This window comes from Phodopus roborovskii, unplaced genomic scaffold, assembly GCF_943737965.1.
Source record: "Phodopus roborovskii unplaced genomic scaffold, PHOROB, whole genome shotgun sequence".
Taxonomy (NCBI): Eukaryota; Metazoa; Chordata; class Mammalia; order Rodentia; family Cricetidae; genus Phodopus; species Phodopus roborovskii.
The window spans coordinates 26,332,627-26,346,238 of record NW_026126460.1 but is presented as its reverse complement, the minus strand read 5'-3'; the positions used below and the strand labels follow the sequence as shown (position 1 = coordinate 26,346,238).

Below are 13,612 nucleotides of genomic sequence, written 5' to 3'. Positions count from 1 at the left end.
CTTTGGTGCCTTCTTGAAGTACTTCGAGATTCCTTCAACTATTGCCCAGTAGGAGGAATGGATGAATTTAATTTATTTATCTATTTATTATTTATTCATTTATTTATGGAGTAAGACATCAACCCAGGGCTCAAGTATACTCAGAAACCATGTCACCATTGAGCTGCATCTTCAACCTGAGTGGAAGCCTTTTAAAGCAGGAAATTCAAACAAATAGGAGTTGTATCTCCAGTAATATACTCAGAATTGCCTGCTGAATTCATTGCTATTTTTCCTCCTCCTCTTCCTCCTCCTTCTTCTTTTGTTGTTGTTACTGCTTCCTGTCCTTCTGATAGTCATGAGTAGACAGTTTTGTCTGTGATTATGTGCTTGGTTTCTAAGTTCTGAAGTTTGGCTCTTTTCATTAGACTACTACAGTTTTCTTATTAGCTGTATTATCAAAACTAAATTGCTTAACCCCTCTGTTATTTTGTTTTACCAACTGAAGTTTATGGTAATCATAATGATGATGATGATGATACCTCCCTCAAAGCTTTGTTGAAGTGAATGAATGGATTAAAGGAGTTAGTAAGTATTTAAAATAAGTCCTGCAAGGTAAGTTATGCTCTATGCCATCCTAGCTCTAATAGCATCTGGCTCTGCAATAAACTTGTGGTTTTGCTTGTAAGACCTATGGTTGTTCTTGACTATTCCTTGTCATAAAAATTTGAAAGCCATGTCTTGATGAAACCCAAACATTGGATTTCAAAAACCACTTTTGAATCCTGGATACAGTTGATAATTTTTTTTTATTGTTATTTTTTTTTCTCATTCTAGAAAAGTATTTTTCTGCTTTTTTAAAATTTAAATTTGAAACAAGGTTGTTTTACATGTCAATCCCAGTTCCCTCTCCCTGTCCTTTGCCTCTGTCCCTCCTCCCCCAACCTTAATCTCATCCCCTCTCTGTTCCCCAGAGAGGGTGAGGCCTTCCATAGGGGATACTCAAAGTCTGTCATATCATTTGGAACAGGGCCTAGGCCCTCCCCAATGTGTCTAGGCTGAGAGAGTATCCCTCTATGTGGAATGGGCTCCCAAAGTCCATTCCTATACTTTGGATAGATACAGATCCACTATCAGAGGTCCCATAGACTTACCAGTCTTCCTAACAAACACCCACATTCAGGGCATTTGGGTTGGTCCTATGCTGGTTTCCCAGCTATCAGACTGGGGTCCATGAGATCCTCCTAGTTCAGGTGAGCTGTCTCTGTGGGTTTCTGTAGCCTGGTCTTGCTTGACCCCTTTGCTCATCACTCCTCCCTCTCTGCAACTGGATTCCAGGAGTTTGGCTCAGTGTTTAGCTGTGGGTGTCTGCTTCTGCTTCCATCAGCTACTAGATGAAGGAACTAGGATGGCATATAAGGTAGTCATCAATCTCATTACTGGGGGAGGGCATTTAAGGTAGGCTCTCCACTATTGCTTAGATTGTTAGTAGATCCTTGTAGATCTCTGGATATTTCCCTAGTGCCATATTTCTCTTTATACCTATAATGGCTCCCTCTATTAAGGTATCTCTTTTCTTGCTCTCCTCTATTCTTTCCCTGACTCAAACTTTCTGCTCCCTCATGTCCTCCTCTCCCCTCCTCTTCTCCCTTTTCTTTCTCCCAACTCCCTCTTTCCCCTCCCTGCTGCTCCCAATTTGCTCAGGAGATCTTGTCCCTTTCCCCTTTTCTGCGGGACCATGTATGTTTCTCTTAGGGTCCTCCTTGTTTCCTAGCTTTTCTGGTGGTGTGGATTATAGGCTGGTGATCCTTTGCTCTATATCTGAAATTCATATGAGTTAGTACATACCTTGTTTGTCTTTTTGTGACTGGGTTACCTTATTCAGGTTGGTTTCTTCTAGTTCCATCCAATTGCCTGAAAATTTCAAGATTCCATTGTTGCTGATTAGTACTCCATTGTGTAAATGTATCACATTTTCTCCATCCATTCTTCCATTGAGGGCCATTTAGGTTGCTTCCAGATTCTGGGTATTACAAATAATGCTGCTGTGAATATAGTTGAACAAATGTCCTTGTTGTATGAGTGTGCACCTTTTGGGTATATGCCTAAGAATGGAATTGCTATATCTTGCAGTAGACTGATTCCTATTTTCCTGAGGAAACACCATACTGATTTTCAAAGTGGCTGTATGTGTTTGCACTCCCACCAGCAGGGGAGGAGTGTTCCCCTTTCTCCACATCCTCTCTAGCATAAAAGGTCTTTGGTGTTTTTTTGATTTTAGCCATTGTGACAGAAGTAAGATGGTATCTTGCAAATGTTTTGATTTGCAGTTTCCTGATGGCTAAAGATGTTGAGCACTTTCTTAAGTGTCTTTCAGCCATTTTAATTCCTCTATTGAGAATTCTCTATGTAGTTCTGTACACCATTTTTTAAAATTGGATAATTTGGTGTTTTGATGACTAGCTTCTTGAGTTCTTTGTATATTTTGGAAATCAATGCTCTGTCAGTTGTGGGGTTGGTGAATATCTTTTTCCATTCTGTGGGCTGCCATTTTGTCTTGTTGACAGTGTCCTTTGCCTTACAGAAGCTTCTCAGTTTCAGGAGGCCCCATTTATTAATTGTTGATCTCAGTAACTGTGCTACTGGTGTTACGTTTAGTTAGCGACAGATAGGGATCTATCTGCAGTCTTCTATACACAAGCATCTAGTTATGCCAGCACCATTTGTCGAAGATGCTTTCTTTTTTATTTTTTATCTTTATTTCTTTTTTAGCTTCTTTGTCAAAAATCAGGTGTTCATAGGTGTGTGGGCTAATATCAGGGTTTTCAATTTATTGGACTACCTGTCTGTTTTTGTGCCAATACCAACCTGTTTTCATGACTATAGCTCTATAATAGAACTTGAAGTCAGGGATGGAGATGCCTCAGGAAGTTCCTTTATTGCACAGGGTTGTTTTGACTATCCTGGGTCTTTTCTTTTCCCATACAAAGTTGAGTATTGTTTTTACAAGGTCTGTGAAGAGTTGTGCTGGGATTTTGATGGAGATTGAATTGAATTTGTAGATTGCTTTTGGCAAGACTGCCATTTTTACTACATTGATTCTACCTATTCAAGAGCATGGGAGAGCTTTCCTTTTTCTGGCATCTTCTATAATTTATTTCTTTAAAGACTTAAAGTTATTGTTATATAGTCATTCTAGACTTCCACATTTAACTGTTTTTTTTTTCAGGCATATAGAGAGTATTTTGTATGTGCCCCTCTGTTAAGCTATGTGGATACACTCAGGAAAATGATAATTATGTGGAGTCAGGTTAAAGTAGCTTGTGGATTTGTTACTTGTTTTATTCATTAGTAGAACCTGAACTAGGATCCTGGTAACAGTGGATGGTTAGGCTACCTGGAGATATTGTGGCAGCTCCATCTGCTATTGTTGACATTTAGAAATTGAAATCTGATGTTCTCTTTGCTGAAACAGCTGCTGCACAAGCTGCCAGGACTTGAATATGTGTTAGATACTTAATGCAAAGGCTTACTATGTGCAACCATACATATTTCTCATATAAACCTTAAAACATAAATTCTATCATATTTATTTAGACAAAACACACAAATACAATATAGCCTGCTCACCCATTTCTGAATGGGTGAATTTCTAGAGGCTAAGGTATTCCTAAAATTTCTTTGAAAAGTTTACTATGGAGTTGGATTAACTATATTGTCAGCTTGCTGCTAAGTCTATTATTTGATATGAAGGAAGAACAGAGTGTCTCAAAATTTGTAAACAATCTGAAATAATTAAAATCAATAACAATTTAAGACACCAGTGATGTGAGAATTAGGATTAAACAATAACAACACAAATGATGAGAAATAGATAAAGGCAGCATAGTAAGATGCTGAACATACCTACAACACCTCAGTTAGATTGTAAGTCTATTCAAATTCAGTGGTGATATCTAGCTATATCATTTGAATAGTAAGGTCTCAGTAATGTTTATGAAAAAGAAAATTCAAATTTGAGCATTGTGACAGTATACAAGCATCAAATAAACTATAAAACAATAGTAGGACAAATTAATAAAATTAAATCCACATGTTTTATAAAATTAACATGATTTGTTATAATTGTTTCATTTTGTAAAGTTATTCAAACTGATATATAGTTAAGTGTACTCATGTATACTTTTTTGATTTTTATATAGATCTAGTAATGGTGGTGTGTGTGTGTGTTTGTGTGTTTACTGCTTAGTTTTGTCTACTTGATAATAACTAGAGTCATCTGGAAAGATGAACTTCAATTGAGGAGGAATTGTCCCCACCAACATGACCCCTTGGTCAATTTGTGGGAGGATTTTCTTGATTGGTAATTGATGTGGGAGGGTTCATCCATCTGTGGGCAGTGCTAACCCTGAGTGGATCTGGACTTCCTTTAGAGATCCACTAAGATCCAGACATGTAAACCCAATAAATTCTGTCTTCCTCAAGTTGCTTTTGGTTGTGGTGTTTGTCACATCAATATAAACCAAACCAGAACAGTGTATGTCTGTGAGTGTTTAATGTGTTGCAGGTATTAGCCAAAATTAAATAGTATTATAATGCATAACTTTTGATAAAAACACAGGAACTCTGAGTTTTGCTCATAAAAAAAATTATAGATATGTCAAATGCCACCACTGTTATTTTCTGGCTTTGAATTTTGTTTTGTTTATGTCTAAAAACCTTTAGTTCCTGACTGTCCAGATACTGGCCCATTAACAAGGCTTATCGCATTCTATTTTCTGTGACATTCTCATGGAGATGACTTTGACATTAACCATTTGTAAATGCTTTGCTCCTTTGTAGCTTGACCCAGTGGCTTTCATGTGATGGCAGGAGACTGATTTTCCACCTCATTTCATTGCCCAATGTGTGACCAAAAAAGACACAATCTAGTAATAGTGAAATTTACAAAGATTTTTATGTTATTAGGATTATTTAAAAACATGCTAAGATTGGAAATTTTAACCCAGCTTCCTCCCTTTGAACACTTAGCCATTCTGTATTTTACCCTCTTTATTTGCTGGATACTAGAGGGCCAACTGTGTCAATTGGGCCCCTCTGTAGAGAATCCAGACATCAATATTGACAGAGTGCTCTAATATTAATGATATTGTTTACTAGTGGTAGAATCATCTCTACTGGTGATACTAGCTGCTCAGGAAGACAATCCTGATTGCTGACCAAGCTTTATTTACTTTATAAAAAGAAACTACAGCCCAGAACTTTTAGTTTACAAGCCAAGGAAATACCTACCTTAAGTAATTTGCTGTTAAATTGCATCCTGCCCACTCTTGCTTGGAGGCTACTCTGAAAATTCTTTAGTATAAGACTATGCTAAAACAGGAGGGTGCATATTTCGCAGTAAGAGGGCTTTAAAAGTCAACAAATTAATTTGCTTTCCCCTTCCAGCTGTGCCATTCACCCCCCCTACTCCAGCTTTGAGCTGTAATTAAGTGCATGTTTTCATAATAAGAGCAATCTTGTCCGGGTGCTTCCCCAGATGCACATTCTGACCTAGATTCCCATTATGAATCATGACTGTCACACGGTTTTGAAATCAGCTTCATTTCCCCTTTCTACTCCCCAGCCCAGATGCTGAAGATTTATTCTCACTTCAGCATTTAATTTGATTTGCAGTTGTTTTGGTTTTCAATTCTTTAAATTCTTTTTCACTTAACAATTTTTACATAGAATAGATTTTAGTCAGATTACCTCTCATCCCCAGGTGCTCCCCACCTCCATACTCAACTCACCTTCATGTTCTCTCTCTTTCAACCAAACCACCGTAAAAACAAAAAGCATACACCAAAAACCAAACAGAAAACCAACCTGATGAAAAATCCCAGAATGATACAATACAAAACAAAAAAGTACAGGTGTATGCCCACACACACACACACACACACACACACACACACACACACACACACTGAAGTCCATTTTGTATTGGTCAAGTACTCCTGACCATGCGGCCTGCTCTGAAGTATAGGGACACTCTTACTGTAGAAAATTTATTTTCCCTTTCATCATTTGCAAATAGCTTTTTGGTTAGGAGTGGAACTTTGTGTCCATTTTCTTTTCTGGTGTTCAGATTTTCTCTGGGTTGAATCTGTGCTGGTCTTGTGGGTGTTGTCATAGGCTCTATGAGTTCATCTGTGATCCACCCTGTTGAGTATGGAAATTACTGTTTCCTTAGAGTCACTGACCCCCTCTGACTGTGAGAATCTTACTGCCTCCCTCCCCTTGCACATAGGTCCCTGAGCTTTCAGGAGAGTGGTTTGATAAAGACATTCCATTTAGGTCTGGCTTCTCCAAAGTCTCTCATTCTGCCCATTGTTCCACGATTTAATTTATTTTTATTGATTGCTTAGAGAAAGGATTTAACTCTTAGGCTCCTTGAAATTGGCAGTGCCTTTATGTTTCATTTTACAGAAAGGGTCAATATCCAAGAATCCAATAATGACAGCTAGGAATAAAACTATTATCATTAAGTAGCATTGAACAGTTGGATAGGGATGTTGTGGAGAAGTAGGGTCATTGCCTTCTGTGATGGTCAGTCTTGGGTCAACTTGAGCAGATCTAGAATCACCTAGGAGATTAAGCAACCCTCTAGATATGTTTGTGAGAGCACTTCCAGAGAGGATTAACTAAGGAGGATAGACCATAACTGAACTGGGAAGCACCATCCCATGGGCTTGGGTCCTAGACTACAGAAAGCCACCTGAGTAACAGCATTCATCTCTGTGCTGCCTGACTGTGGACTGCATTCACCCCTTTACTTTTCATGCCTCTGCCACGGTGTCTTCATAACCATGAGTCAAAAATAAGTTCTTTGTCCCGCAGGCTGTTTCTCTTAGGTATTTTGTCTCAGCATTGGGGAATGTAACTCAAGTGCCTAGAATGCTAAAAGCTCAGGATTTCAGAAAAGCTATCATTCAAATAATCAAACATCTAATTTAAATCCATGTTGAATAATTGTAGCAGTCACCACCATTTTTGTTCCTTCTGGGAAGATACATCCTGACACCAGTCCAATGTAGTTTTCCTTTTGATGTTGGAATCTTTTCTTCCACCATAGTTCTGCTCATAGTCTCTTTTGTGTCTTTCCTGACAGGCCCCAAACTAGGTCCTCCATGTTAGAAGTAAACTGCTCTTCAACCATTGTCTTCTTCTCATACAGTTTCATTCCTGCCCTCATTGGCGTCCCTATCTCTTACAGACTCCACTCAGTAATCATTAAATCATTTTATCTATAGCTTCTGTCTTCCAAAGCCGTTGGAACATCGTTTCCAATTTTTTTTTCCCATCACTTGAAAGACAAACTCTCTTTCAAAGTCCTCACCACACTCACCCTCTCTTCCCTTCTTGGCTTCTGTAAGCCTTTTTCATATTTTAACTTCTTTGGGATTTCTAAAATATTTCCGTCTTCCATTTCTTATGCTCCCCGATAGCTCATTAAAGTTTCTTTTTCTGGTTCTTCCCCCAGACACTGTTTCAATGGACCTAAAGCTTTACTCTTATAGGATTTGACCTGGGAGCCTTGGGAAAACCTGTGTTGCTGAACCTGACTTTCAGAACTTGCTTAGTAAGTCTGGACTAGGGACCACAATTTTGCATTTCTATCAAGTTCATAGAGGAAGTAAACAAAACTTTGTAGATGGAAATCCCATGAAAAGAATTGTCCCTAAATTTCAACTTTGCCCCAGAACTTATCTCTGCTGTCACTCATTCCTTTAGGTCCCAGATTTCTGTTAGGCACCATTCCATCTCCATCTGAGGCTGGCATTCTAGAGCTCTGGTTTCCTCCCAGATCTCCCTAATCCTTCTATCCAATTAGACTTACTATCCTGTTATTTCATTTGTAACTGCCCTCTTTTTATGTGTAATCAATGTCTTTGTGGCTCAGCCTAGTCATGTAGAGTATGGGAAGACACTTCATTTCCACAACACACTTTTGTAAAATGGCTTTAAAATGTAAATTAATGGCTCCCTATTGCCTTCAGATTAAAATATGAAGTTTTTTGCTTGATTGACATATAAATCTCTTTGATCTCACTTAATGGTTTTAGCTCTTTCTAATCCTCCTATCAAAGCCCTTTCTCTGGGCTTTTCTTAATGCCTGGCTGAATAGAAGACAGACTTCTTTGCATAATTTTACATTCCTACCAGAAATACATGTGGGTTTTAATTTCTCTGTATTTTTTCCAACACTTCCCACATATTTGTTAACTGTTATTTCTGCTCTAATACCACATGTGGAATGGTATTTCATTGTGATTTGAGACTGTAGTTCTTTAACACTGATAATTACTTATGGTGGCTATGCTGCAGCCACTTATTTGCCTGTTGTATGGTGTGATGACTAATTTTGATTTTCAACTTGACATGATTTGGAGTCACCAAGGAAAGTAACATCTGTGTAAGTCCAAAAGAGATTGCTAGATTGGGTGGGTAAACTGAGGAAGGAAGACCCACTCTTGATGGGGCAGGACTACTCCAGGGCATGGGGTCTCAGGTTGAATAAAAAGAAAGGAGGGGACTTAGAGGCATCATTCTTTATTCTCTACATTTTAACTGATAATACAATATGAGCATCTGCCTCATGGATTCCATTCCATGATGGAATGGACCCAAAATTAACCTTTCTCCTCTTATCAGTTATTCTATCTCAACACCAAGAAAAATAAGTAATGCACAAGTGTTATTTAGAGAAAGGCCGCTTCAAGGTTTTGTTGATGAAAATATATATCCATATTGTTGATCTCTAAGTATTCGATGCATTCTCTGTAGCAGACTATTACTAGACATGTGGTATGCAAATAAGATCTCTCATTCTATTAGCTGTTGCTTCAATTACATGCACAAGGAGTTTTAATTTTTGTTACATCAATTTTTTTCCTGGTTACTTTGGGTTCAGTTTGTTTACAAATTAGTTACCTAACCCTTCTCATAAAGTATTGCACTTATATTTTTTTCTAGGTGTTTTGACTAGTTAAAATAAGTGGTTCAGGCTTGACAGCAAGCACTTTTACCTAGTGAGTCATCTCACTGGCTTTCTTAGAAAATGTCTTCCTTCAAGTGCTTTCTTCTGTTTCGTAGGTTCATGTCTTATATTACATTAAAGCATTTGCTTGGCCCGTCTGTAATTGATTTCAGTGTGGAGTGAGATATAGGAATCTAGTTGTTTTAATTCTCCCTGCCCAATCAGTATGCTTTTTAAATTTCTATTTTATACCCAGTGCAAGTACTTTATACTCAGTGCAAGTATTCAGAACCTCTAGGATAACCTCAGTATAAGGTGTTAAAATCATTGATTTTTGTCCTTTATAGATCTTAATGGAGAAGGCAGAATGCAGTCTGGGATCTTTATATTCCCTATTCTCCTTGGAAGTTTCTGTGAAGAATTCATATCAATTTTCCTTTAAATGTTTCATATAACTCACCAATAAGAGTGGCCATGGTTAGAGAGCTGGAGTGAACTTGTAATGACCCAGAAATATCTTTTCATTCTTTCACTTTCAACTAATTTGTACACTTGACTTACACAACCTGCTTAGTCCATGTAATGGTGCCTATAGAAGGGGTCTCCACAGGGAAGAGATTCTCTATTAGTCATTCAATTCCTGAGGTCAGTCTGGAGGTTCTATTAATTTTTTTACCATAATTTTTTGAGTCTCTGGGAATTTCACATCATGCACCCCAATTCCACTCATTTCCTAGCCATTCAATATCTGCTATCCAGCCTTGTAACCTCCCCCACCAAAAAAAAAAAAAAAAAAATTAAAAAGTAAAAAATAAAAACTGGAAATTAGAAAAGAAGAAGAAAGAAAAAGAAAACAAAACCAAACAAACACAAAACTATTTCTATGACCCCTCTGAGCACTGATGTGGTCCTCTTTCAACCACAGCCTTCTGTGCATGTACCATTTCGCTCACATGTATTTCCTGTCTCTCCATTACATATCTGTGGTCATAGTGGCATTGGAGTTGTGTGTTACATAGTATACCCTTTTGACCAAACAGCTCAGCATGGCCCTTGGACATCAACATGGCTAGGCTGCAGTTCAGACCATGAATGTTTCTTTTCCTTCCAGGGACATCAATACAGACCATGGCTGCCATAGGACCATGGTCCAGACATGGCACTTGGTGGCAATATGGCCAGACATCACTATGACCTTAGGTGGCAGCCCAGGCTTCTTATATTGGCCTGTTCCTCACTGCTGTTAACACTCTAGTTCTGACTCTCTTAGTAATACACAAACAGTTCTGCCTCTCCCATCTCTCCTCAACCACATGCGTGCTTCTTGCCTCCCTTTCCTATTGAGGGATGGTTGTAGCCTGGTGTGTTTCAATGCTTCCTAGTCTATTATTTTTTAAAAGTCTCTTCTGCTATCTTCTTTTTAATTGGAAAGTTGGTTCATTTACATTTGATTAGTGATAAGGTATAATATACATACATGGCATATTTTGCTGGTTGTTTTACATACCTTTTGCTGATGTTGGATTAAAAATCCATCTACTACTGCTGTCTTTTATTTTCTAGCAGCTCCCTTTAGTTATTTCTCTCTTTTTGTTGTAATTTTGAGTTATCAATCCCTGGTTAGGTTCAATAATACCGTTCAATAATATACATAACTTTAGTAATTTGAACTTTATTTTCTCATTTTATGTTATATTTACTACAAAATTGTTTTTAAACATTGTACATCTATTCACCTAGACTGTTACCATTTTACGTAGTTAAATCAGAAGAGAGAGAGAAAAAATGGAGTTAAAACAAAGAGTTTATGGGCTAGCAAGATGACTCACTTACTTACCCCTAAGCCTGAGGATGCAAGTGAATTCTCGGGCCCCATTTAGTGGAATGGAAGAATAACTCCCACAAGATCCTTTGATCTCCACACTTTTGTACTGACAGATGCCCACAACAACAACAACACAGAAACACACACAATGAATAAATGTAATATAATGTTTAAAGAACACATGCTGTCTTTTACATATGTGCCCATGTGGTAGCTATGCATTCTCCTTATTTTCTTATGTGGTCTGTGTTACAGTCCACAGTCATTTCATTTGAATGCCAAGGTCAGCCAAGGATGACTGCTTAGGGACCGCCTAGGTCTTTGTGACCATATACACAGCCACATGCAACCTGCACATACTTGCAGGTCTCCAGGAACATGTCAGAGCTTTGCAAAAATCTCTAGGGCATCTCATCCACAGTCCTTCTCTCTTTTTAAGCTTTTGTCAAGCCTGTCATTTGCTGTGACTTTCATCCTTTGCCTCAGGCATCCATGATTTTAAACATCATAAAGACCCTCTCCTCTGAGATGTGTAGCAGTCTGTGAATCCTAGCAAGTTGGACTAAAGACAAACTTTTTGAGTGGGATTTTCCAGAAAACCATAGAACAGGTCAAATACTGACAATTGTTTGGGAGCAAGATCTGTTATCCTTGAAGTGCCAGAAATTGGGCTATCACAGGTTCTCCATAGCTAGCCACTTCTCAGTTGGAGAACTGTACACAAAACTAAACGCACAAAGGCAGAAGCACATTTTCTGCCTTTAGTGTTCATTTTTGTTTTTTGGTGAGGATTTTTGTTTTCTTTGCTTTTGTTAAACACTGCCCTGGCTACATACAGTAAGCCTTTAGTTAATTCCTGAAGTCTTAAACAAACAAGCAAATCAATTCTTAGTAACTTTAGTCAGTTACATTCATTAACTGAATGGTTTTACAGAAGACTGAATTTATTTTAAGAATTAAAAGGTCCTTAATTTTTTTATTCCTGGCACCACTACCACAATTTACAGGACAATATACCCAGTGTAACCCATGTAATAAAAAGAAAAGGCTACAACAGCTAAAATACCTCAGGAATGGACATCTAATTGACACTATATTTGAGCTACAGTAGCTTTTCTGACTGGATCATTGTTCCTTCTGTGCATTACAGTTCCTCTAATGCATTTAGGACAACTGTTCAAAGACACCTGCAGCTTTCCTGACAACCCCTCACTCTCTCTCCTGCTAAGAACTGTAGCTGTTTCCTGATGTTTTTTTGTCTGTTTGTTTGTTTGCTTTGTTTTCTTAACCTTCCGCTAACATATCCACCACTTCCACCACCAGATTCACAGCCACCACCTGAGCTTCTATCATCAAAACTGTCCCCTTTCATGGCTCCATAATTTGACTGCTGTTGTTACAGTTCCCACCACCATAGTTACCTCCACCAACATTTCCTCCTTCATTGTAAACATCATATCCTCCTCCACCTCTACCATATCCACCACCTTGGTTTCCACGTCCTGTCCACCACCACCATAGCCGTTTCTACTCCTGTAACCATGATTATGCCAGAGTTTACTGTCTCCCCCAAATCCATTCTATCCACCATTGCCACCTCCTCTGCTGCCACCACCTCCCCCACCAAAGTTTCCACCACAACCAAATACCTCAGCCACCTCCAAAGTTTCCTCCCTGACCCATAAAGTTGCCAGATCCACCTCCATGACCTCTCTGTGATCCAGCACACTGAATCTCTTGCTTAGAAAGGGCCCTTTTCATTTCACAACTATGCCCATTAATAGTGTGGTATTTCTGAACAATTTTATCAACTGTGTCGTGATAATCAAAAGTTACAGGAGCAAATCTCTTTTTTCCACTCTTCCTGTCTCCCATCACATCTATGGCTTCAATCTTGCCATGCTTTTCAAAGTAGGCCCCCGGATTATAGTCTTCTGTATATTCTTTAATACCACCAACAAAAAAGTTTCTTCAAGGTTAAATGGGCACAAGGATTTACAGAATCCTCTCTAGAATCAGCTCACATTACAGCATCTGCCTCTTCAACACAAGAGTAGATCAAAAGACTAAAAAGCCCATGAGGCATTTTATTTGGGGATTTCTCATTGCCACACAGTCTGCCTGTATGCCCCATTTCTCCAAATGTTATCTTAAGCTATCATGGGTGGTTTTAAACTCAAACCACCAATAAAGAGCTTCCTCAATGGGTCTGGTTCCTTTGGATCATGGCTGTTTGTTTTGAGACATGACTTGCCTCTTCCAACTTCAATAGAAAGGGTGAGATTTGAAAAGACCTTACTAACTCATTCCCATTAAAATCCTAATGACATTTTCTAAAAAATAAAACATGTTGCATTGATTATGATTATTATTCCAACAACATCAAGACTTATTAATGAGAAAAGTAAACACACTTTATGTGCAAATTTAGCAGTTTCAAACTATTGCTTTTGTTCAGATTTTAAGTGTGCTCCCATATCTGATAGCTCATGATCAACGTTTATATGCAATCCACATTTATTTTTACATAAGCACTGGAAATCATCTGGCACTCCTTGCTACTTTATGAGCTATGATTTTCACCAGGTCTAGTCACTTGGATAACATTTTGGAAATTTGCAGGTGATTTGGATGCTTTACCCTCTTGCTCTGGCCAAGATGACAGTGTCTAAAAAGCTGCAGAACTCACTCATGCTTCCAAAAGTCACAGCAGAGTAGAAAAATAGCACTTGAAGGGACACTAGCCCACTTGAGCATGTGGCTTTTACAGGCCTTGCCCTTCTTCC

The 13,612-nt window shown here is 38.4% G+C and overlaps 1 pseudogene; it reads right to left on the bottom strand.

Moving 5' to 3' along the window:
• LOC127226555 (heterogeneous nuclear ribonucleoprotein A3-like) overlaps positions 1-13,612 on the bottom strand; it is a 155,312-nt pseudogene that overhangs the window by 59,524 nt on the left and 82,176 nt on the right.